The sequence below is a fragment of the Balaenoptera ricei genome, chromosome 7 (assembly GCF_028023285.1).
Source record: "Balaenoptera ricei isolate mBalRic1 chromosome 7, mBalRic1.hap2, whole genome shotgun sequence".
NCBI classification, from domain to species: Eukaryota; Metazoa; Chordata; class Mammalia; order Artiodactyla; family Balaenopteridae; genus Balaenoptera; species Balaenoptera ricei.
In genome coordinates this window covers 64,761,280-64,785,333 of record NC_082645.1, presented here as the reverse complement: position 1 = coordinate 64,785,333, position 24,054 = coordinate 64,761,280, and the positions used below count along the sequence as shown (strand labels likewise).

Sequence of the window (24,054 nt, the reverse complement as noted above, 5' to 3'; positions counted from 1 at the left end):
TTCTTTGGCACTTATCTATCAGGTAGATAAAGTTAAGGCAATTTATTTATGAATTTACCTATATATAGCAATAATGCTTGCAGGGATCCTATGACTAAACATAAAAAAACAGACACACACACATGTAATTTGTATAATTGATGTATGTTAATAATTACTCAAAGTGGCAGTTATTACCAGAAATCCACTAGAATCCAATACAATCTAAAATGATCATGCTATTGCTAAATTATGTCTGCTCTATATATCAAGCAATGCTTATTAACACTAAGCTGAAAAATGTAATATGTTACACTGTTTTGTTTGTTCAGCAAAATGAATAAGCTTGATGGAAGTGCCAGCTAGTTTACTTCCTTCCATTAACATGCTTAATCTTAAAAAATGACGGTGTTTGGGCCCGTGTTCTGGAGTGACAGCTGTATTTGTGTCCGAGAGAGATGTACCAAGGCTAGGAATTCTCAGAATTCATCAGAGAAATCTGTACTGTTAAGATGTAAGACTACTAGAACCATTGTCTGTATTTTTTCCCATTTGAAAGATCAGTATAACGGCAACCTGTGTAACAGGGAAAATGCTCCTGGGGTCTCCCTCCTTGAAACCGCAAGATTCTACCTGAGAAGCTAAATTGTATTTCTTTGGAGTCTCTGACCTTCTGCCTTTGTTCCTATGCACTGTTAGTTGTTGTTAATTTCTAACACCTCATTAATTATTTCCATTAAAGATGTGGGAGAGGGAAATGCCCTTCACTCATGGGTGGTCACACAACTAAACCATTAATAATTTTAAAAAGTGTGTTACTTGAAAAGTGAATTTGAGCCATTTGCGTAAGAGTCGATGTGTTTCTGACGGCTGGGCTGTGACACTCTGAAATCCTGCCACTGGCAATGTGGCTGGGGACACCCAGAAGGATACAGTCGTGGCTGAGGAAGAAGCTGAGTCTCCTTTTGCTTCCCTAGTGACTGTAACATTTGGCCTGTAGAGTGTAATGTGCTTTTCAGAGAACTTCTTCTCTTTACAGCTTTTTCTTCCTTTGCAAAAGAAGCCTAGAGGTGGAACAGTTTCCTCCAATGTCACAGCCCAAGTCAGTCACACAATTAGTACTTTACGTGGAGTTCCTGACTTCCACTCCCATTCGGCCCACCAGATCATGCCAGGAGGTCAGTGCCAGGGCTGTGACGACTTCCACTCCCACCTCAGGCTTTCACAGAGATGGAGCCAAGGCCATTTCACTGACATCGGGCTGCCAATCTTTGAAAAACTGCTGGGATTGACATTTAGTGTTGAGATTTTTATTTAGTGCCTCTCTTGAAAGCTGAGACAGAAGATCCTTCCCACAAGTTTTTAGGAGTGTTGAGAATTAAACATTATATTGGAAAAGAAGCATCAAATACGGTCTCTAGGTTTGATCAACCAGGGGAAAATTTTAGGGTGTGGACAAAAGATTTGGGAAAGTGGATGAAAAATTATTTTATGGATGAAGATTTCAACAGTGAAGATCTAGACAGCCAGATTCTATACCTAGAAGTAGATTCGTTGCAAGGATAATATTTTGAACTTAAGGGTGGATATAATTCTTCTAGTTGAACCCCTTGTTTTGCTAATAAGAAAATGGAGATCCAGAGAGGACCGGGAGACCCCTTAGGTATGAATGTAGGAAATATGAGAACTGGTTACTTAGGGGGCTTTTATGGCTTCCAGTTTTGATCCTGCTTTTCATCTGGACTGTGACCTCAAGAGCAAGGGGTGACATCTCTCTTTCTCCTCTTCTTCCTCCCCTCTCCCCTCCTCTTCTTGTTCTTCTGTGCTAGCATACTGGGGAGATCAGAGGGAACAACTTTCTACTTCCTGGAATAGACTGAAAACTATACCAGGCAGCTTGGGGTATCAGATGACATCATGGACAAAACGCCAGGTCAGAAATGTAAACAACAGGCTGGTTTTGAGAAACCATTTAACTTCAGGCCCCTCTTCCTTCTCATCTGTAAAACGAGGCACTTATATTTCAAGTCTTAAGGCTTATCAGGCAGTTGGATTCTAAGGTCTAGATTCCCCTATAATTTCTTCCTGTTGTTTAAACAATGTCTTTGAATTGCTATACAGGATGGGAGGGCAGTTTGGGGGAGAATGGATACATGTATATGTATGGCTGAATTCCTTTGCTGTGCACCTGAAACTATCACGTTTTTAATTGGCTATACTCTAATATAAAATGAAAAGTTAGAAAAAAAAAACAAACCAAAAAGAATAGTCTATGGTTGACCCAAAATTCCACATTTAATCTATTCCCTCTTCTGTGATTGAACATTTAAGTTGTCAGAAGTTTTTTTTTTTTTCTTTAGAAGTCATGCTGCAAGAAACATTTTTGTACAAACATCTTTACATATATGTGTAAAAATTTCTCCAGAGTTTCAATCTTACCATATACTGTCAAATTCACCTCCAAAGTAACCATACTAATTTACCAATTTCACTCCCTCTACCTCCATCAATCGTGGGGGGTCTTCCCTTTGGTTAGAGGTGAAGAGGAAGAGCCTAGCTTATATTCATGTCTGCTCCCTCCTCCTTCACCTCTGCCCTAATAATGATGTCTTTATCCCCCCAAGGGGCTGTGCTTTTGAAATACGCAAGTCAGGAAGAAAATGCTTCTTCTGCTTAATGCTGTTTCATCCCTTCCTTGAGCTAAAGAGCAAGAGACATGGTCAGCTGCGTGAATAGGGGAGGAAGAAGGTCAAAGGGGAAAAAAAGAAATGCAAAAAAAATCAGATAATATTTTAAAATTTTTATCTTTCAACATATGCATTTTACAAATTACCTTTATTGAAAATTTTAAAAACTACATGAAATCTGAAGTGTCTGGGAAATCTAGTACTTAGGGCCATTGTTACCGTAACACTCATCATTTCTGTCTTGGATTATGGGATAGTATTTCATTATTTGCATGTGGGTCTTATATTTCCTATAGGAAGGGCAATGATCTGGAATTAGGTAGACCAGCTAGATATATGCCCAGGCAGGGAGAGGAAAAGAGTGAATCCAAGAAACATTTTAAAGGGGAAGAGATTGAATGAAGGGAAGAATGAGGAGGAGAAGCTCGTGATTTAGAGCCAAGGAAATGAGAATGCTTGTCCCTTTGATAAGAAATGGGAGAGGAGTGTAGCTTGAGATGACAGGTGGAAGTTGATGGATTTGAATCTGGATGCAGAGAGTGTGTTCATCCCCAGGAGAAAGTTCATCCCAAGAGATAATCCTTTTCTTTAAAACTGCAGCCAAGCTGGTATAGCACTTTTGCTGTGTTTCCATGTGATCCACAAGGATACCCTACTACTGTGCAGAATGTTGTTTTCCTGCCCACACCCGTCATCCTCCTTCAGCCTGCCAGGCAGCAGCTTTCTGCTTATTTGGTTCTTTCCATTCCCATCACAAGTCCTAGACATCTGAACTTTGCATGAGTGTGTATGAGCATGTGTGCGTGTATGCACACGCACACACACACACACACACAACACACACACAAGTAAGTCCACAAATTGGAGACACTGGATTCATACTTTCCCCCAGAGGAAGGGCTAACTTCCTCCCACATCCTTAGAACAGGCTTCCTTGACTTTACTAGAGAGCGTCCTTGAATGGGGGACAGCCCTGCCACAGTCCTTTCATATATCTCTGGAAAGTGAATTACCCCAACCAGGTGAATATTCTACTGGAGGTTCCCACTTGGCAGTTGAATGCCTCCCAGCTCCACCTTCTTATTAACTCTCTGGTAATATTGCTATTCCTTGCCCCCTTTGAAGTTTTTCAAAAATAAATTATTCCGCAAATTTTATTCCATTTCCCTCCTGTCACCTTCCACAACATCAAGGCCATAGATACCTCAATGCTCACTGTACCCTCAGTTCAGCCCAGCCAGAGGCAAACAAAACAAGGACATTTCTACCCAGTTTATTTGAAACACTATCTTAAACAGACTGCTCTGAGTCATCAGTGATGTCCTGTTTCTAGGACAAAGAATAATTGTTCTGACCTCATAGTTGCTCTTTTCAAGGTCTCAGGTTTAAAGGTTGTGAGGAGCTATTCAAACTCAATTATTTCTAGTTCCCGTCTCACTTTTTCCACTGACTTTAAATGTATGATGGAATGCCTATTCATAGTCATAGACCAGTTCAAGCAATACATGCTTCCAAGATTATAGAACAAAGGTTCATTCATTCCTTTATTTGTGATTTCAGCCAACACTTCTTGAGGACCCTGACATGCTAGGCACATACACTAGGTGCTGAAGGTCAAAGATATCCTGAGAGATACCTTCTGGAGTGGAATCCAACTGCAAGCAACTGGCTATAGCTAACTTGAAATAAACTTCCTATCTTTTGTGGTGTTGTTTTCTCTACTTTTCTTTTTTTTGTCTTTTCTATATTTATTTATTTATTTATTTTTCATTCTTTATCTCTCTTGTTCTCTTTTTTCGTTTTCTGTATTTTCCCCTTCTGTTTCACTGTCTCATTCTGCCATGTTATTTTCAGAAGTCCAATCTTGTCTTCTTCTTGTCTTCTTCTCCCCCACTTCTTTCACAGTGCCAATATTCATCAGTGGACGAAGGACAAACCACCACTCTGCCCAATTAAGTGTCATTTGGCAATCTTAGGCATCCGAGATTATACCAAAAGCATGAAAAAATCTGTGTAAACCACTGAATGAGTGGATAAAGTTATTGGAAAAAAGATAAAGGTGTTAAGAGTTGGAAAGAAGGACCACATTTTCTGAACAAAAAGTCAGCTCCTGGATTGATCAGGGTTGTCTGGGTTTTACTGTGGTAACAAACAGCCTCCAAATGTTGGTGGCTTAATCCAAAAAAAGTTTATTTCTTGCTGATGTACAACGTGGGCCTGTGGAGGACTCGGCTCCACCAAGTCATTTAGGAATCTAGGGTACTGGGCCCTCTGTCATCTCAACACATGCTTCCAAGCTCACTTCTACAGAGGAGGAGAGAGCTGGAGGGTCTTCTGACAATAAAATGCTTTGGCCTGGAAGTGACATACAGTACCTCTGCTTACAGCAACAGACCAGTCACACGGCCTATCCAACCGCAAAGGAGCCGAGCTGTGTAGCCTCCATACTCCTGAGAGGAGAGGACCCCTGACTCTTTGTGACCCTAGTAGTGTCCAGCACAGCGCTCAGGGTCAGCAAGTTTGAATGAAGACTACGGAAGATCCCAAATGTCTGGCTGCTGTGCCTGAAGGACAAGTGTACAACAAATAGCCAGGCTATGTTCTGCAGCAGCAGACCTCAGTCCTAGCCCCTCTGGTTGCTGTTTCACAAGCGCATCTCTCTGGCTACACAAACTCCTCACCGCCTCAGGCAACCTCTTCCACAGATCCTTGTACGTGAAGGCAGCAATTTATTTTTTTAAAGCTTATTTTTATTTTTATTTTTATTTTTTTAGACATCTTTATTGGAGTATAATTGCTTTACAATGGTGGGTTAGTTTCTGCTGTATAACAAAGTGAATCAGCTATACATATACGTATATCCCCATATCCCCTCCCTCTTGTGTCTCCCTCCCACCCTCCCTATCCCACCCCTCTAGGTGGACACAAAGCACCGAGCTGATCTCCCTGTGCTATGCAGGAAGGCAGCATTTTTAATAAACCCCTGTGTGTCCTTTTATCCAGTAAAGCATCAACCTCAAATTACTAAAATAATTCATCCCTAAGGTTGAAATATTCCTTTTAATTTACTTCTTTAATTAAGGGAGGTGTGGGGTTTGTGAGGCTTGGACCGTCAGGAAGCATAACTGTTCTGAGCTAATACGGGGAGGCCATCTCTGGCCTGTGACAGCGTGATGGAGCGAGGCTGCCAGTGAGCCAGGCTGTCAAGGATGACAGGACAGCTCCATCTACTGTGGCCACCAGCCTGAATACATAACTAAGTGCATCACCTCCCTCAGACACATTCTGTCAAAGTGGAATTAACTTTATAGGGTATGCAATTGTAAAGTCTTTTTGGATGGTTTTATGTAACGACCCAGGAGTTTGCAGGCAAGTGACTTTTGGGTAGCTGTAAACTACAGGTCGCATATACTTCTGGACTTCCTGAAACACCAAAGATTGAGATCCTAAGGGTCATTCATCTAAGAGTGAGTACATGCTCATGACTGATGCCTTAATGGAGCCCAGTCTGGAAGAGGAGAAAGCTGACAAAATCAGCTCAACACAGTGGAAATTAAGAGCTGAGACTCCAAATCTAGGCTGATTCTTTGCATCTTGGCTGCCCAATTATGAGCTTTGTGTGACCTTGAGCAAGATACAGATCATGTTTAAACTTTAGTTTCCCATAAAATGAGGATGAAAATGGTACTTGTCTCAGAGGCCTGTTGTAAGAATTAAATGAGGTGATGATACTTAGCATAGTGCCTGGTTCATACCAAGAGGTCAGAAAATGTTACTAGTAGCTATTATATCATTAATATTGTTAGGGTAGCAAACATGTACGGAGTGTGAACTTAAGCAAAACACTGTGCTAGACACTGAAAGGTATGCTTGAATGCATAAGTCAGAGTCTGCCTTCAGGGATTTGCAAATGTGTGTGCGTGTGTGTGTGTGTGTGTGTGAGAGAGAGAGAGAGAGAGAGGGAGCTAGAGAGAGAGAGAACTGGAAGATGTAAGGGTAGAATGAAGAGAGAAGAACCAGGAGAGAAAAAATACAAGATAACTAAAATAAAAATAAATAACATTTAATTGTGGGCTTACTCTGTAATAGGCATTTTACATAGATTTTTGTATAACAAATCTCATTTAATGTTCATACAACCCTGTGGGTAGGCATTATTAAAATCCTCATATTGCTCTTGAAGAAAAGAAGCCTTAGAAAGATGAGGTCAGTTGCATGTGTCAGTTGAGGATGACACATGGGGTTGGGGAAGTGGAGGGGGCACAGGGCTGTGCGGTTAGCTTGCCTGGAGCACAGGAGAGGGATGCCAAGTGGAACATGAGGTACCGGGTGCTCCAGGGAAGTCCTGCTCACCAGCACAGGTGATCATTGCCCACTCGGAGTCCAAGGCCATCTCTGATTTTGTCCACACAGTCATTAGTGGTGTGCTGTTTGACCAAGAAACAGAAGACTGCCTTGAAGCAGTCACCATGTCTTTGAGAGGTTGGAAGAATAAAATACATATTCAAGCTGTGCTTAAGCTCAGCTTCAAATCTTGTGGCAAGCTCAGGACATGCCAAAATGGCCGTCAGTGGCAAACCAGCCCCACACAGGGGCCACGGAAGGCAAAAACTTCATGGTGATCCAAGGCTGACCACTAGATGGAGCCCGGCTGGACTTGGTGACAAATCTGAGGACAGTGGTTAGAACCCAAACCAACCTCTGTATCTCTCCACCTCCTGTTTGTCTTTCCAGCACTACAAGACCAAGATCATCATTACTACCAGAGTTTTTACTCCACCCCCCTCAACTAATATGTTTTATTACGAATTCAGAAATAAAAAATAAAAGTATAAAGAAGCTTGGAAACTTCCAGATTCTTCTAGACTTTTGCTCCATTAAACATTTTGGGAAGAAAGGTAATCTCCACGTAAAATCTCCATTAAAATAACCTTGTAGGCTTATCTGAAATTAGCACCTCCAGAATTCTTGCTCTGACTCTTGGTTTCGTTGACCTACTTGTGTCTTGATCTTACACTTGATAAGTCCCTCTAATCAGTTAAGAAAACAGTTGAGCATTTCTGGACTGTAGACCAACCTTAATGTTATTTGAAAATAGGAGCTGGGCTTTGGGTTTAGGCTTTTCCCTTTTTATTTGTGTATGATTTAGTGTTCATCCTGCACTAGACACTAAAATGCATTGTTTAATTATCTGAGCTCAACACACCATTTTATAATTCATTAGTCAGTTGCTCTTTGCAAAAGCTTATTTCTTATGAAACGAAAGTGGGAATCATGCAACTGGACTATTTATCTCTCTTTAGGGGTTGGGGGTTAATATCTGATAGCTCATAACATCTTTATTATAATGCATTTATAATGATTTACTGGAATCATTCTATGGCTGAGTATCTAATGTCAAAGCAGGGATCTGGCATGAAATAAAATGCTGTATTCTTGGGTAGCTCTAGGGGAAAAAAGGCCTCATCCAATATTTTCTGTGTAATTCTACAAACTGTAATAAGGGTAGGGGTAATTGCCTTAATGTCAATTAAGCTATTAATAATGCCCATCTTGTCATTCCTAAATATAGCAGTGTCTCAATCATACATTACTGTCCCCTGTTAAGACTATACAGAAATGAGATCACAGCTTCTGCAGATCGGGAAGTCTGTCTAGCAGCGAGTCTTTCCTCCTTTACATAAAAGAAAGTTTGGAGGTTGATTTACTTGTTTTTGATGAAAAATTTATAGTTAGACACGTATATGTATTTATAAGGGCAAGTGTTGGCAATCCTGTGAGCAGGGACAATCCATCCTTAAAAACTGTTCCCTGTTCTTTTTTTTTTTTTTTTTTTAATTCTAACAATGGCTGTTTAACAACCAACTCACACAATTCTCTAACATACATTTATTTATTTATTTATTTATTTATTTATTTATTTATTTATTTATTTATGGCTGTGTTGGGTCTTCGTTTCTGTGCGAGAGCTTTCTCTAGTTGCGGCGAGCGGGGGCCACTCTTCATCGCGGTGCGCGGGCCTCTCACTATCGCGGCCTCTCTTGTTGCGGAGCACAGGCTCCAGACGCGCAGGCTCAGTAGTTGTGGCACACGGGCTTAGTTGCTCCGCAGCATGTGGGATCTTCCCAGACCAGGGCTCGAACCCGTGTCCCCTGCATTGGCAGGCAGATTCTCGACCACTGTGCCACCAGGGAAGCCCCATGTTCCCTGTTCTTATTCTGCTTCCAGATGATGAGAGTAGGGTGCTCCTTATCAGGGCCAGTGTTCCAGGGTCCAGGTCCCTGATTGATGGTCCAGACAGTCCCGTAATAACTAGCCAGGCATTTTAGAGTTGGGAGCATTCATTCCAGCTACACGTGGTGCTCTGCTGTGTGCTTGTTGTTCCCAGGCAACTTGGATGCACCCAAGTTCCACAAGGACAGACAGACGACAGGGTAAAGCACATGAGACTGAGATACTGTCACAAAGAAAAGGGTCCAGTGGTCCATCGGCAAATTTCAGCAGACACAGTCAAGGGTGAAGGCGTATTTGGAATAGGGACTAGGAAGTGAACTGTGGGCTCTTGGTGAATAGAGATAACGTTGCTAACTCTCCCAGATCAGCTCTAAATCAGAGCCACTTATCTCACAGCGAAGAAGGACCCAGACAAGACCTCCTTCTGTAGTTGGCACTTACATTTCTCCTGGGCTAAGATTTCTGAGCAGCCACTTCCTTTTGCCCCCCTTGTTGGCCATCTTGGTGAAGTGAACTTCTACTTGATGATATTTAGAGCTCATTAATTTGTCCCAAGGAAGCTTATTGTATGGCAGTTTAATGACAGAAACCTGTTTTAATGCAAATGGACATGTAATCCCACTAAGCCACTCTGAGGGTGTAAATTTAAAACAATTGCTAGGAGCTGACACCAGAGTTTAATAAGATGGAGGGCTAGTTCCCAGATCCTGGTACGCCCAGGGGACCCAGCCTGGACACCCAGCCCTGGCAGTTTTAGTGCAGCTGGTGGTTACCATGGCAATCAGAAGGGGGGGAGCTTCAGCCAGCCCCTCTGAGGTGATGGGGATCCAAGCTGTGGAGGAGTGGGTGGGAGTGCAGGGAGTGGGAAAGCTCTGTGCAGGGAGGAAATGAAGGGTGAGTGGGTGTCTTCTGCTCATTATTCCTCAGGGCACAAGGTTGGGGAAGATGTGACTGAGACCCTGGAGGCAGCTTTTGCTCTGGCTTACAAATGCCTCATCCAGGCAAATCACCACAGAAAGAGCACAAAACATTGCCTGGGACCCCACTTTTTCAGCAGGTAAAGGGGGAAGCCTGCCCCTTGAAAGGGGGCGGAAATGAAACTGAGGAGGGGATTGTTTGTGGATATTTGCTAGATAATAATCCTGTTGGGTACTACAGCATTCTCCTGAGAGCCCTGAATAAGGTTTTTATGGGTGAAGTCATTTTTGTAATAAAGTTGGCTCTAACTCTGGGTAATAAATCATGGATTCTGGTACTAAAAAATTACTAAACATGCCTCCGTTACCACATACTGTCCTCCTTTTAAATACTTTGATTTTACTACAAATCTTCCATTGACTATGATGGGGGAAATACACACAATGAGCAAATGATTCCTTCCGTCCCAGGCAGCAGCCTTACCGGTATCTGGGCCTCCTGGAATGATTTCCTGAGGTGTGATGTTATTTATGGCGTGCTTTCTCTATCAAAGAGGCAAACAGCATCCCAAGTGACCCTGGAGCATTTGCATCATTGCTTCTCTTGCTAATTGATTCAGGCCCTTGGCAGGGCCTGGGACACGAGCTGTTAGCTGGACACTCTCTCCCCACTGCAGATCCTATGGATTAAGGTACATAATAAGCACAGATGCTAATAAAATTGTTAAATGTCAAAACTGCAAAACTCACACCCATTCCATCAGCTCTCCCAGAATGATTCCATAAAATACCATTTCCTCCCCTTGTCCTTTTCTCAGTCTAAACTTCATAACCTTAGTTAAGAAAGAAGATTAAGAACTGTTATTAACAACACTGATTGTTTAATTTCTTTCATAACTTCTTCCTTTCAAAGAAGAGTCCGGCACAGAATGAAAAGGAATGTTATCATATGAAGTGCATTTCAGACGTAATAAAGCAGAAAGGAGAGGGTGGCCCCAGTGGCAGTTGTAAGAGGGACAAAGTGTGGATCTCTATAGCTCAGTGGCTGCAAAGCAGAAAATGAAGATTGTAAAAACGTCACATAAAGAAAAAATGCACAGTGGATTCGTTTTGCGATGCCCATAATTCAGTAATGCCTTTAAGCAGCTAGAAGAAATATAATAAATGTTTTTCCACAACATTGATCATACTGTATCAGAGGAAATATTAGTGTGCAGGGAGCCATGGTTACACTGGTAGTAATTCTTGGTGCAGAAAACTAGTAGAAGATGGGACCCTTTATAGGCCCAACTTTTATTGGCTGCAGTTATTTACCTTTAAGAATACGCCTAATACATTGTCCTATAGCTAAATATTTTTGTGAAAATTCAAACCAGCAGTATCAGTAAGTCAGAAATCCTGCCACCATTTTATAGAATTTATATATATATTTTCCTGTAGATGCTCTGCTATGTTCCAGAATACAAAACCAGCCAATTGACCATGTAAAAATTCTAGAATGTCTATAAAACAGATTCTTCTTCTGTATTCTGAACCTGGATAGGAGCAGACAGATTTATGGCATGTGATTCCATCCAAATGCCACCTGTATATATATAACATCTCTCTAAAGAAATTAAATGGATTATTAGATTATATACTGCAGTAAAACTATACCCGAAGCTATAAGCCAGGAGAGGATATGCATGTTGTGCAACTGCGTTTTTTTTTTTTGGTCCTGAAACACTGAAGAAAGCTTTGCAAGGCAGGATTTTTCTTTAGGGAGAAAAGAAGGGAACTGATCCCTCATGCCAGCCTCTTGCTACTCGGACGGGCAGGAGCTGGTGATGCGGTGGCCATGGCCATCTTGGTGTAGGAGGTCCCAGCTTGTCAAGGGGAGGTTCTACCTTTGCTCTCGAGGGACCCCAATCTTGACTCTAGAAATCTTTGAATCAGAGTTCCAGGGTGCACAAGATAAGAGCCACCCAGCCAGACTCCAGCGGAACTAAAAGGAGAGGTGAGATCTGGGTGTGCTAATTCTCCATATACTCCCCACAAAGAAGCAAGAAGCCAGAGGCATCTCCAAGTGAAGATACTAGGAGAGCAGTGATAGGAACACGCATTCTTTCGCTTCAGAATCTGGATAATCCCCCTTACAGTTCAAAGGCCTCGTAAAAGCAAACAAACCTGGCTAAAGCCTGCAGATTTTCCTGCTCTGTTTCAGCGTACATCTCCCCTAACTCTCACTGACACAAATGGGAATCGTTTCCCAGACTTTCCTCACGGAGACCATCCCCACCTCTTTGTCCTGATGCTCTCTGCTGAGTGCCCCTCACAGGTTTCACGTACACGTGCTCCTTCAATCCGACACAGCTTCTGTGCGGTTCTTTTTCCTCTGTTAGGGCACAACGGGCGTATATGAGCTAAAGGGCATTTGGAGCTCTTTATGGAATTATGTCTTGATTATCTTATTGGAGTTGGATAGATGTTCAGCTTGTTTGTTAGTTTCTTCCCTCCTCTAACAAGGAGAAGTTGAGAGGGTGCCTGTAAGTTCTTCCCATTGTGAGAACTTTAAGGAGGCAGGCGGATGAAGGGGAAAAAAACCCCAATATGAGGAGGGAGTCTAAGATTGAGAAACGGCTTGGCACAAGACGACGGTTTCTCAGAAGGAGTGCCGCCTGGGAAGTTGGTAAGCAGTCACCTGCTGTGCTCGGCATTGACATGGACATAAATAATTTACTGGTTGAGGTGACCTAATAGGCTTCTGTTGAGAGTTCTTTCCCAGCGTGATGGAGTGGCATGCCTTGCTAGCATCCTCTTACAAGTGGCACTGTTCTAGGTACAGCAGCAGCAGCTTTTCTCAGATTGTTTTAAATGAAAATTATTATTTTTTATCTTAGTTAATTGGCTGGCAGTTGAAGGAATGCAATTTAAAACCAGAAGTTGGGGGAAGGCTAATTATCTTTTTTAATTCCCTCTTTAGATCTATTATCACACATGGACATATTACCAAAACTTGTTAAAGAGCAGTGAGTAGTCCTGTTCTTTCTTCTCTCTCCTCCCTCCCTCCCTTCCTTCCTTCCTTTTTTCTTTCCTTCCTCGTCCTCTTTATTTTCCTTTCCTTTCCTTCTCTTTCCCTTTCTTCTTTCTCTTCATCTTCAATGACTTGGAAAAAATCTTAATGAACTTCTTTGAGCAATTCCACAACAATGAAAATGTTCAGGGTCACAGATGCCTTCCCTGGAGTATTTAACGGTGGAGTCAAGTACAGCTTTCACTTCTGCTGTGTGTCTGCAGCATGCACACAGTCTCAGTTGTGCTTGCAAAAATATCTAAGTGTGCTTAGGAGGGTCAGGGAGACCCTTGGAGAGTAGACCCACTATAATTTTAGTTAAATTATAAAACATCAAAATAAGACTAACAGAACAACAGACTTTGGAAACTACTTAGGAAATAAACAGAGTGAGGTTTGCTTTATTTGGCATCCAGCCTGAATTATTGACTTACACTGTAGCCAGATAAAGAATGTAGACAACATTTGACAGTACAGAATATTCAATTATAATTTAAAACTTACTTTGTATTTTAAAATGAGATTCACTTGTAATTATTTCCACAACCGCTGGATGTCACTGTTGCATACGTCTGGGCAGTAAAAACTCACTTAGGCAATCTGAAACTGGTATTTTAAGGGCTGTCATGTTACCTCCTTGACACTCTACCTTTTGATTGAACACAGGCTGTCATGCTAAGAGGACTCTCTTCTCCATTCAGTGCAGTCAGCCCAGTTCTCAATTATGGCACTCTACTGGGAATTCTTCTAATTTACACAGGATGAGATTCCTCAAACACAATTATCTTCTTCACTATATTTAAAAAGAGTATGGTACTTTTATAATAGTTCCCAACATTGTGTATTAATTATAACTAGCACACTCTGGATACCAAATGGAGTGAAGTGAACACATAACCATAAAATACCCTGGATTTATAAGTGCCTTTTCCCCCCTGTTGTATGAAAGTGCTTACAACAGTTTCATATCTATTTGCTCATCTGTCTTCCCAACATCCCTAGGGGGTTACCTGCTTTAATGCTTTTATGAGTCAAAGTTGACCTGTGAAATAAATTGAATGAAGTAATTATTTGCACTGGCATCCCAGGAGTAAAGCAAAAGCAAACAGTGAAAATGTGTTCCAGACAGCTAATTATAGTTTGCAAAAGTAACTCGTTGAAATTTTGGTAGTTCTGTTTTTTTTTCAATTACTTTAAAAACTTCTTACTTCCTGGACCGTTTACCTCTTCTTTTAAGCATGCATTAAAAAAATCCAGGCCATCTTGTACAGCTGACGTTATATAGAAATTAGATCTGGAGACTTTTCCAAACCTGAAATAAGCCTGGCCCAGTAGAAGTGCTAGACCAGAGCATGACCAGTGGAAAAGAAATGGGAGAACCAACTGGGACAGTAGTTAGCTTTCTCTATAGTTAGAAATGACCACGAGCTTCACTTTAGCTGTTAAGTTTAGTCTCTTTCTTTTTCCTGAAACCTTGGAGTGGTTTTCTTTAGCTTCCTCTCGTGACTTTGCACTAGGGAAGCCAGAGCTGTTCCTGGAGGACTGTTGGCCTAGATTTTAGGGGGGGAGGTGGGAAGGGGAGGTCCCCTCTGTTCTAGTGAATAATCAGAGTGTTGTGTTGCCTGCCATCTATGAGATGCTTTGATCCAAAATTTCAGTCATTGTTTCCACATTTAGGGGCTGGAATGAACATCAAAGAAGTGGGTGTACGGAATTTACTGAATTCCAAAGAAGTACAATAACATACAGAGGATATAAGCAAATCCCAGTGGCAAAATTTGCTGCCAATTCTTGCACATAATAGAGGCCCTGAAGTGACAGTCTATCTTTGACAAATGCATAATGATATCAATGCCAAGGGAAGGAACTAGCATGCTGAAAGGTGAATAAAAGAGTTGGGAACAATTCAGTGGACTTACACATTTCCTTAGTGTGTTTTCACACAACAAGGAAAGCAGATGACACAAATGCATTAGGTAATTATTGGACAGGGCTGCAAACTCACCAGCAGTTTAAAATCGACCTGGCTCTTTCAGGATACAGCTCTAAAGATGAAAATAAAATGTGATTAGGAATTACTCATCTTCTGGAGGAAAAAAAAAAAAGGAACAAGGAAAGTGAAAATAGCTTTCTTGTTCTGTCTTGGATAGTTCCAGGTTTTAAAGCCCATATGTTGTTTGCTATAACTTCTTCGCCTCCCAGGGCCAATGCATTCCAAACGCTTCAGCTAGTGTTAGGGCTTATTTGTATACACAGTCTTTGTTCAAATATGGATTAATTTTGGTTAATTTCAGTGGGGTGCACATAAAGTAAAATGCACAGAACTGAAACCACGGAAATCAGGCCATCATGTGATCATCTAAGAACCTAGTTTTCAAGCTCCTTTAAGTTTTATTTTTGAACTAAAAACAATAAAACGACTGTAAAAAGTTTCCAAAAGCATTGACATTATGAGCAATTGCTAACCAAGGCTATTCCCAGAGTGATGGAGCAAATTTGGATATAATTCTAGAAAAGCTAACTGCCCTGCAGTGCTGGCTATAAATATTTCATTCAGAAGGTGATTTAATAAGTGTCCTGTGGTATCTGGCTCTTGCCTCCGGGGCCAGGTATCTATTTAGAGGCATATTGTGCTGCTGTCACCAAGGTCAGCACTGGAGGGCAAAGCAGACTCTTGCCCATAAGCTTCCATCCTTTTACTATGGAGATGAGTACTTAAGAGCTTCTGGAGGCTGCTTTAAAAAACCAGACTGGGTGTGGATGTTTAAAGGAAGGAGTCTTAAAAATGCCACAGTACATGGAAACAGCTTACAGGGTTCATGAGCACAGTCTGGTAATGAATCAGGTACGAGTAAGACCAAGATGTGTGTGTTTATTTGAAACCCTCCAGGGTTGAGCAAAAAACTGTGCCAGCTGCAAATACAGCCAGCGTTTCTGTCCTATGCATTAGGCAATCAGAGCATATTTGCTTGCATACACCAGAACCATTTCCAAAACACCCCCCCACAGTTCTCCAGTGTTTCTCACAAAATTCCTCCTACAGCCTTGCACTGCATAATAAAGGAGCTCATAGAAGGATCCTGCTCTGTTTATTGTGCATGTTAAGTAAATGCAATGCTTTTCATTATTTCAAACTCTATAATGAAATGACTGAGTGCCCAGCAACGTTAGAAAATGGACAAACAAGTATTCAACTGGCTGGATGAACCATAGCTTTCTGGTATTAAAAGTGTAATATTTATGAATTAATTTAATCATAGAAGAAAATATTGAGTAGGTGACTGAGTAAAATGATGACTGTGTATTATGTTTTTGCCATGCAGCTGGATAAACATATTCAATGACAAACCTTGGCAAGAACTGCAAAGATGCTCTTGACAATGGCATGAATAAATATCAAGTGCTGCCTAGAATTCACTGCATTTGAGGACTTGAGCAAAGCCAGATGAGTTTTAGCAGGAAAATATGAAGAAGCCATGTATGCACATTAGGATTATGTAAACGTTGGGTTCTTTCTCTACTGCCCAGGAATTGCTCTAACGTTCATTTTCATCTACATCACTGACAGATATTTTTTTTTTACACATTATCTTTGCACTTCTGGGAGTGCACTTTAGCATCAAGACCCAGCTTTTGGGGAAGTTCCTGGTAAGTTTTTCAACAACATGGACTTGGAAAGAAAAGAAATACTTTGCCTAGAGCTGACAAAAAAGATTGTATTTTGTAGTGACCCAATCCAATCTATGTAAAATAGTAAATTTAAAAATTCCTTTAGATTGATTCTTGAATTTCCTTAGAATATGTCGTTTCAGATTCCAAGAAGGACCATAAGAGAAAACAATAGATGGGTAGATATTTTGAAGAGAGGAGATCAGCAATAATAACAGTCACTTAATGAAGCATTTGATCCAGGGCAGAAAGAACCAGTGTGCAAGAGAGGATCACAGAAACATGTTTTTGTGGGTTTTTTCCCCACAAGATTGTCATTTTATCAATAAAGAAAATATCTTTTATCAGCTTTATTGAAACATAACTGATATATAACATTGTGTAAGTTTCAGATGTACAGCGTGTTGATTTGATACGCATATATTGTGAAATGATATATATACCACCGTAGTGTGAGCTAACACCTCTATCACCTCACATAATTATCATTTCTTTTTTGTGGTGAGAACACTTAAGATCTACTCTCTTAGCAACTTTCAAGTATATAATACAACATTGTTAATTATAATCACCATGCTGTACATTAGATCCCCCAAACTTTTTCATCTTATAACTGAAAGTTTGACCCACATCTCCCCATTTCCTTCACCCCCAGCCCCTGTTAGCTGCCATTCTACTCCCTGTTTCTATGAGTTTGGCTTTTTTAGATTCCACAGATAAGTGATATCATACAGTATTTGTGTTTCTCTGTCTGCCTTATCAATATTTCATATAGCATAATGTCCTCCAGTTTCATCCATGTTGTCACAAATGGCAGAATTTACTTCTTTCTCATGGCTGAATAATATTTGATTGTATATATATCACATCTTCTTTTTTATTGAAGTATAGCTGATTTATAATATTATATTAGTTTCAGGTGTAGAGCATAGTGGCTCAGTATTTTTGCAGATTATTCTCCACTATATATATCAAAATAATGACTATAATTCCCTGTATATACCACATCTTCTTTTTCCATTCATCTGTTGATGGGCCCTTGGTTGTTTCTGTATGTTGGCTATTGTGAATGATGCTACAGGTATCTCTTCAAGATCCCGATTTTATTTCCATTGGATATATACCCAGAAGCAGGATTTCTGGATCATATGGTAGTTTTAATTTTGTGAGGAACCTCTATAACTATTTTCCATAGTGGCTGCAACAATTTACATTCCTACCAACAGTGTGCAAAGATTCCATTTTCTCCACATCCTTGCCAATACTTACCTCTTATCTTTTTTTTTTTAATTTTATTTATTTATTTATTTATTTATTTATTTATGACTGTGTTGGGTCTTCGTCTCTGTGTGAGGGCTTTCTCTAGTTGTGGCAAGTGGGGGCCACTCTTCATCGCGGTGCGCGGGCCTCTCATTATCGCGGCCTCTCTTGTTGTGGAGCACAGGCTCCAGACGCGCAGGCTCAGTAATTGTGGCTCACGGGCCTAGCTGCTCCGCGGCATGTGGGATCTTCCCAGACCAGGGCTCGAACCCATGTCCCCTGCATTGGCAGGCAGATTCTCAACCACTGCGCCACCAGGGAAGCCCCCCTCTTATCTTTTTGATAATAGCTATCCTAATATGTGTGAAGTGATATTTTGTTGTGGTTTTGATTTGCATATCCCTGATGATTAGTGATGCTGAGCATCTTTTCATGTACCTGTTGGCCATTTGGATGTCTTCTTTGGAAAGGACCTATCTATTCAGGTCCTTTGCTTATTTTTTAATTGGATTGTTTGGTTTTTTTGCTATTGAGTTGTCTGAGTTCTTTCTATATTTTGGGCATTAACTTATTGTCAGATACATGATTTGTAAATATTCCCCCCATCCCATAGGTGGGCTTTTCATTTTGTTGATTGTTTCTTTTGCTGCTCAGAAGCTTTTTAGTTTGATGTAGTCCCACTTATTAATTTTTGCTTTTGTTGCTTTTGCTTCTGGTGTCATATCCAAAGAAATATTTTCAAGACCAATGTCAAACGGGGTTTTTCCCTATATTTTCTTCTAAGAGTTTTATGGTTTCACGTCTCATGTTTAAGTCTTTAATCCATTTTGAGTTAATTTTTGTAAGATAGAGGTCCAATTTTATTCTTCTGTATGTGTCTACCCAGTTTTCTGAACACAATTTACTGCAGAGACTATCTTTTCCTCATTGAGTATTCTTGGCTCCCTTATCACATACTAGTTGACTGTATATGCAAGGGTTTATTCATGGGGTCTTTATTCTGCTCCATTGGTGTCTGTGTCTATTTTTTATGCCAGTATAATACTGTTCTGATTACTACAGCTTTGTAGTTTATCTGAAATCAGGAAGTGATGCCTCCTGCTTTGTTTTCTTTCTCAGGTTGTTTTGGCTATTTGAGATCTTTTGTTGTTCTATACAAATTTTAGGACTGTTTTTTCTGTTTCTATGAAAAATGGCTTTGCAATTTAATAGGGATTGCATTGAATCTATAGATGACTTGAGCAGGATGGAGATTTAAACACTATTAACAGGGAATATCTTTCCATTTACTTGTGTCTTCAATCGCTTTCCTCAAAGTCTTATAGTTTTCAGTGTACCGGTCTTTTACCTCCTTGGTTAAATTTATTCCTAAGTATTTTATTGTTGTTGATGCTATTGTGAATGGGACTGTTTTCTTAATTTCTTTTTGAAATATTTCATTGTTGGTGTATAGAAACACATCTGACTTCTGTCTGTTAATTTTATATCCTGCAACTTTACTGAATTCACCAATTAGTTTTAACAGTTTTTTGGTGGAGTCTTTAGGATTATCTATGTATAAGATCATATCATCTGAAGAAAAGACATTTTTAGTTCTTACTTTCCAATTTGGATGCCTTTTATATCATTTTCTTACCTGATTGCTCTGGCTAGGACTTCTAGTACTATGTTGAATAGGAGTGGTGAGAGTGGGCATTCTTGTCTTGTTCCTGATCTTAGAGGAAAAGACTGAGTATGGTGTTAGTTGTGGATTTGTCATATATGGCCTTTATTATGTTGAAATATCTTCTTTCTATATCCAGTTTGTGGAGAGTTTTTATCATGAAAGAATATTAAATTTTGTCAAATGCTATTTCTGCATCTATTGAGATGATCATCTGATCTTTATCTTTCATTCTATTAATGTGGTATATCACATTTATTGATTTGCACTGTTGAACCACTCTTGCATCCCAGGGGTAAATCCAGTTTGATCATGGTGTATGATCCCTTTAATGTTCTATTGAATTTGGTTTGCTAGTATTTTGTTGAGAATTTATGCATCAATATTCATCAAGGATATTGGTCTATAGTTGTTTTTTTTTTTTTCTTATGCTATCCTTATCTGGCCTTGTTATCAGGGTAATGCTAGCCTCATAAAACAAGTTTGAGAGTGTTCCCTCCTCTTAATTTTTTGGAAGAGTTTGGGAAGAATTGGCATTAATTTAAAATGTTGGGAAGAATTCACCAGTGAAACCATCTGGTCCTAGGCTTTTCTTTATTTGGAGGTTTTTCAGTCTCCTTACTTGTTATTGCTCTGTTCAGATTTTCTATTTCTTTATGATTCAGTTTTGGTAGATTGTATGTTTCTAGGAATATATCTATTTCTTCTAAGTTATCCAGTTTGTTGGCATATAACTGTAATAGTCTCTTGTGATCCTTTGTATTTGTATAGTATCAGTTGTAATGTTTCCTCTTTCATGTCTGGTCTTATGTATTTGAGTCTTCTCTCTTTTTTCTTTAGTCCATCTAAAGGTTTTAAAATTTTGTTTATCTTTTCAAAAAATCAGCCAGGTTGGGGGGAGAAAAGTTGTAGATGGAAGACTTCATCTTGGTTAAGGTGTCTATGCTCTGATGCAAGTTGTCTTATGTTGTCGTCTTTGCTTCTTACATTTATATTTTTTTCTCTGTTTCATGCCTGAGAATTTCCAAATGCAACAACAAAAATATGAAAACATAGTCCAAGCTATCCCCCTATTCCCCTATTCCCCCTGTCCCCCAATTTCCAATACTGAATGCTGTTTCTGTATTAAATTTTTTTCCAGCTATGCTCTATTCCTAGTATCTGAACACAAAACTCTTATTTCCTGGGTATTATGTTTCCATTCTTTAATTATTGTCTCTAGTATACATGGCATGATGTCTTGAAATACCCCAAAAAGAGGCCAGTTGTTAGCAAATTTTCATAGCTATACAAGGAATCACTGTAAACACAGACTTGATGCTATACTTCTCTTGCTACATGCATAGGGGAGACTATATATTACTCCAAAGAGAGAGGAGCTATTTAATATTTTGTATATGTAAAGTATTTAGGACAGTATCTGCATCATAATAAGTCCTTTGTAAATCTTAGCTGCTGCTGCTACTAGTACTAGTGAAAAGCCTGCAGTTATGTTGTGACAAGGGGTCAGCTGGGCTGTCATTAAGTCTACCAACCCCTGCCACGGACCTAACACATGTGTGGTTGATTAGATACCTGCTTCTCACCTGTGAGGGACCTTCTGACCCTTTGGGGAGACCATCTTTGTAGATCCACATTTTTTGCCATTGGCTGCCCCTTGGGAACCGTCAGAGTGTCAAAATGAAACCCTGGGATGTAGCACGCATGTGGGCTATTGCTCTGAAGCAATGCTTCTCAAACTATGCGTGGTGAAGGATCAGTTTCTTTTTTTATTTCCAATAATCTGTCACAGCCTGATATTTTGCAAAGTGCAATAAAAAATAATTTAAAATGGAATAAAAAAATCAATATACACAAAATTCAAGTCCCTTTTTTGAATTAGATTCAACAGACATAAACTTAGGCTACCACATGGCTGTCAACAACTCTAAATGCTTCCTCTCAACTCCGTTCTTGTCTCATCTCTGGACAATAACCAACAGATTACAGACAGTGGGCCTCACTTTGAGCAGCAACGTCACAAAGAACAATGAAGAACCCCAAAGTCCTGTCATTTCCATACTATTTTCCTTCTGTAGAGCTCAAAGGGCTCTCTCATCAAAGCAGAGGATGCTATGGGTCCGCAGGGCTCAGCCCTCACCTTCACTGGTGCAAAGCTGGTGCCCAAGGGGTAACAAACGCCACAAGAGAAAGCTGCTTCTGCCAGGTGCTGGCCATTCTCTCAGCTGGGAATTTACACACAGCTAAGCGGTGGGCTGTTTAGTGCAGATGCACAGGTGTGGAAACAGTCTCTGATAGGCAGGTTTATGGCAAGTAAACACATTGTATGATATACTGTAATCAACTATATAAACAACTTTAAAATTGTCTATACTTCATATTTCCAGCATTTGGTTTTTTTAATCATATGTCTTCTTGACAGCAATTAAATAGCCTTGAGAGAAAATGTACACCTGCTGTCTCCCCTGGGGAAACGACGTCTCTTTTGTGAATGACATAAGTTCTCCATAAAACATAAGCGAAGATAGGAGAATTGAATTTGGAGATATGTCTCCTTCCTCTCTTGTTTTATCTCCAATTGAATTGGAGGGCACGGTTTAATATAGCTAAGCTTTTTCTGGATCCCTATTCTAAGATTCTTTTCAAATCCAAATATTTCCCAGATGAGCAAATTGGAGACAATAGATAAATGAGGTTGTGACGGGCGTCACTTAGTGAGGAAGGAGCCTCACTTGGCCTGTGCTTTCACCCCCCCACCCTCACTTCTGGACCCCAGTGCTCTCAGTTCTTCCTGATTTCTGCAGCCCATCTCATCTACTTTTCATGAACACCATACTGGTCCTGTTTTCCTTAAAACAGCACATAACAAAATGTTTCCTTTGCTTGAGTCAGGTTCCAAACAAGCTCCATTCATTAGGCTTGGTTTATTAAAAGTCAGTAAACCAAGAGAGAGGTGTCCCCACTCTCGGGATGGGGTGGCAGGCGAGCGGCTGCTGCTAGGAGGGCCGGGAGGGCGCTCAGGGCTCAGCGTGGGCCGGGGGCCACTGTACCTGGGGTGGGCTGAGTCTTGACTCCGGGCTGGCTCCACGAGGCAACATTTGGGGTGCAGTGGCCTGGGAGTATGTCTTGGCGCCAGCCTGGGGCAGCAAGTCGTTCTGGTGGCACCAGAAGGGCGAGTGGCGGCCCCAGGACAAGCACTTCAGGTGTGACAGCCACCCGCTGTGCTTTAGCTACTTGGATTTGGGGTGGCAGTTCACCGAGACTTCTTCCACCCCAAGCGGGCTGACCTCTTCCAAGCTCCATATATAGTCTTGACCACAAAGCATCACCAAGGCTTCACAAACTGGCTGAGTCCTGTGTCGTGGAGCTGGAACTTGGAGGACCTGAGCCCCCACTGTGTTTTGATAAGTTGATGAGTTGGGAGCAGCTGTCCTGAAGAGGAACATACAGCTATGGACTGTATCACCCATTCTTAGAATGGTTCCACCCACTCTACCTATTTTAAGAAAAATGGCTTCAAAAACACAGTATTTTTCAGTGTGAAAACAATGGCAGAGCTTTATGACCTTGTTAGCAAGTAGAAACCTGACCTGCTTTTGGTCTGATGGAGAGTAAGAATATCCTGATACTTATTGGAACTCTACAAATTTTCTTTCTTGGCTCTACAATGATATCCCTGTCAAGGATGAAGTGGTAGTGATTGATGATGGGGTCAGAAATACTCCTGTTATCATGGAGGATACTGCAACTATCAAGGTAAATTCAAACCAGGGAGGTTGCTAGATTACAAGTAGGAGATGTGCACCACTATGGACAAGGCATCCTAGGACTACCATTGGGACATGGCCATATCTGACATCGCAAGTGAATCTGAAATCATTTCAGAACTGGTTCAGAGAGAAAGTTTGGGGGGCAACTGTCGTCTCAGCATTGGACCAACTAAAGATGGACTGATTGTTATCATCTTCCAAGAAAGGCGTCTTGCTGCTGGAAGTGGCTGAGCATAATGGGGAGGTTATCTATGCATCTAAACCACGGAGGGTGCAATGGGAAAAGAACACGGTAATTGTATAGTATACCTTCATAACTACCTCAGCTACAAAGGTAAGGATGCTGGGATCCAGGAAGATCTGAAGTGGTCCACAGATCTGGGTAAAGGGCTCCTCCTTTCTTCGATCTGACCCTCTGCTCTCCCAGTTGAGTTTGCTTGGACCGTAAAGCTGACAGGAGTGGAATGATCATTGGAGTTCAAGAGGAAAGGGTCACTGCCTGCTGCTTGCTGCTTTGATTTTCCTCGTATAGTACCATCATTATAATAAACTAACTTCTCTTCCCCATCCAAAGATGGCTTTTCCAAAGGAACTGAGTGCATTACACCAATGACTCAATGGACCAAGGATTTGAGCTCCATCACTAGCATACTTCACTCGGGACAACAAAAGAAGGGACTGAATAATTAAGCTCTGAGTTCATCCATTCCTACCTTTGGAAATTATCTACAATGGAAACTTCCCTCCATTCTGTGTTTGATAAACTTACTTGATTACTCAATGACTATAGTTAAAGAATAATCCAAGTCACCCCGTTGCCTAT

The 24,054-nt window shown here is 40.7% G+C and overlaps 1 long non-coding RNA gene and 1 pseudogene across 6 annotated transcripts in view; both read left to right on the top strand.

Annotated features, from left to right (window-relative positions):
• LOC132368564 (uncharacterized) overlaps positions 1-24,054 on the top strand; it is a 547,341-nt gene that overhangs the window by 368,917 nt on the left and 154,370 nt on the right. The gene's annotated exons all lie outside the window — the stretch shown is intronic.
• LOC132368390 (tissue alpha-L-fucosidase-like) lies at positions 12,407-23,699 on the top strand (annotated as a pseudogene).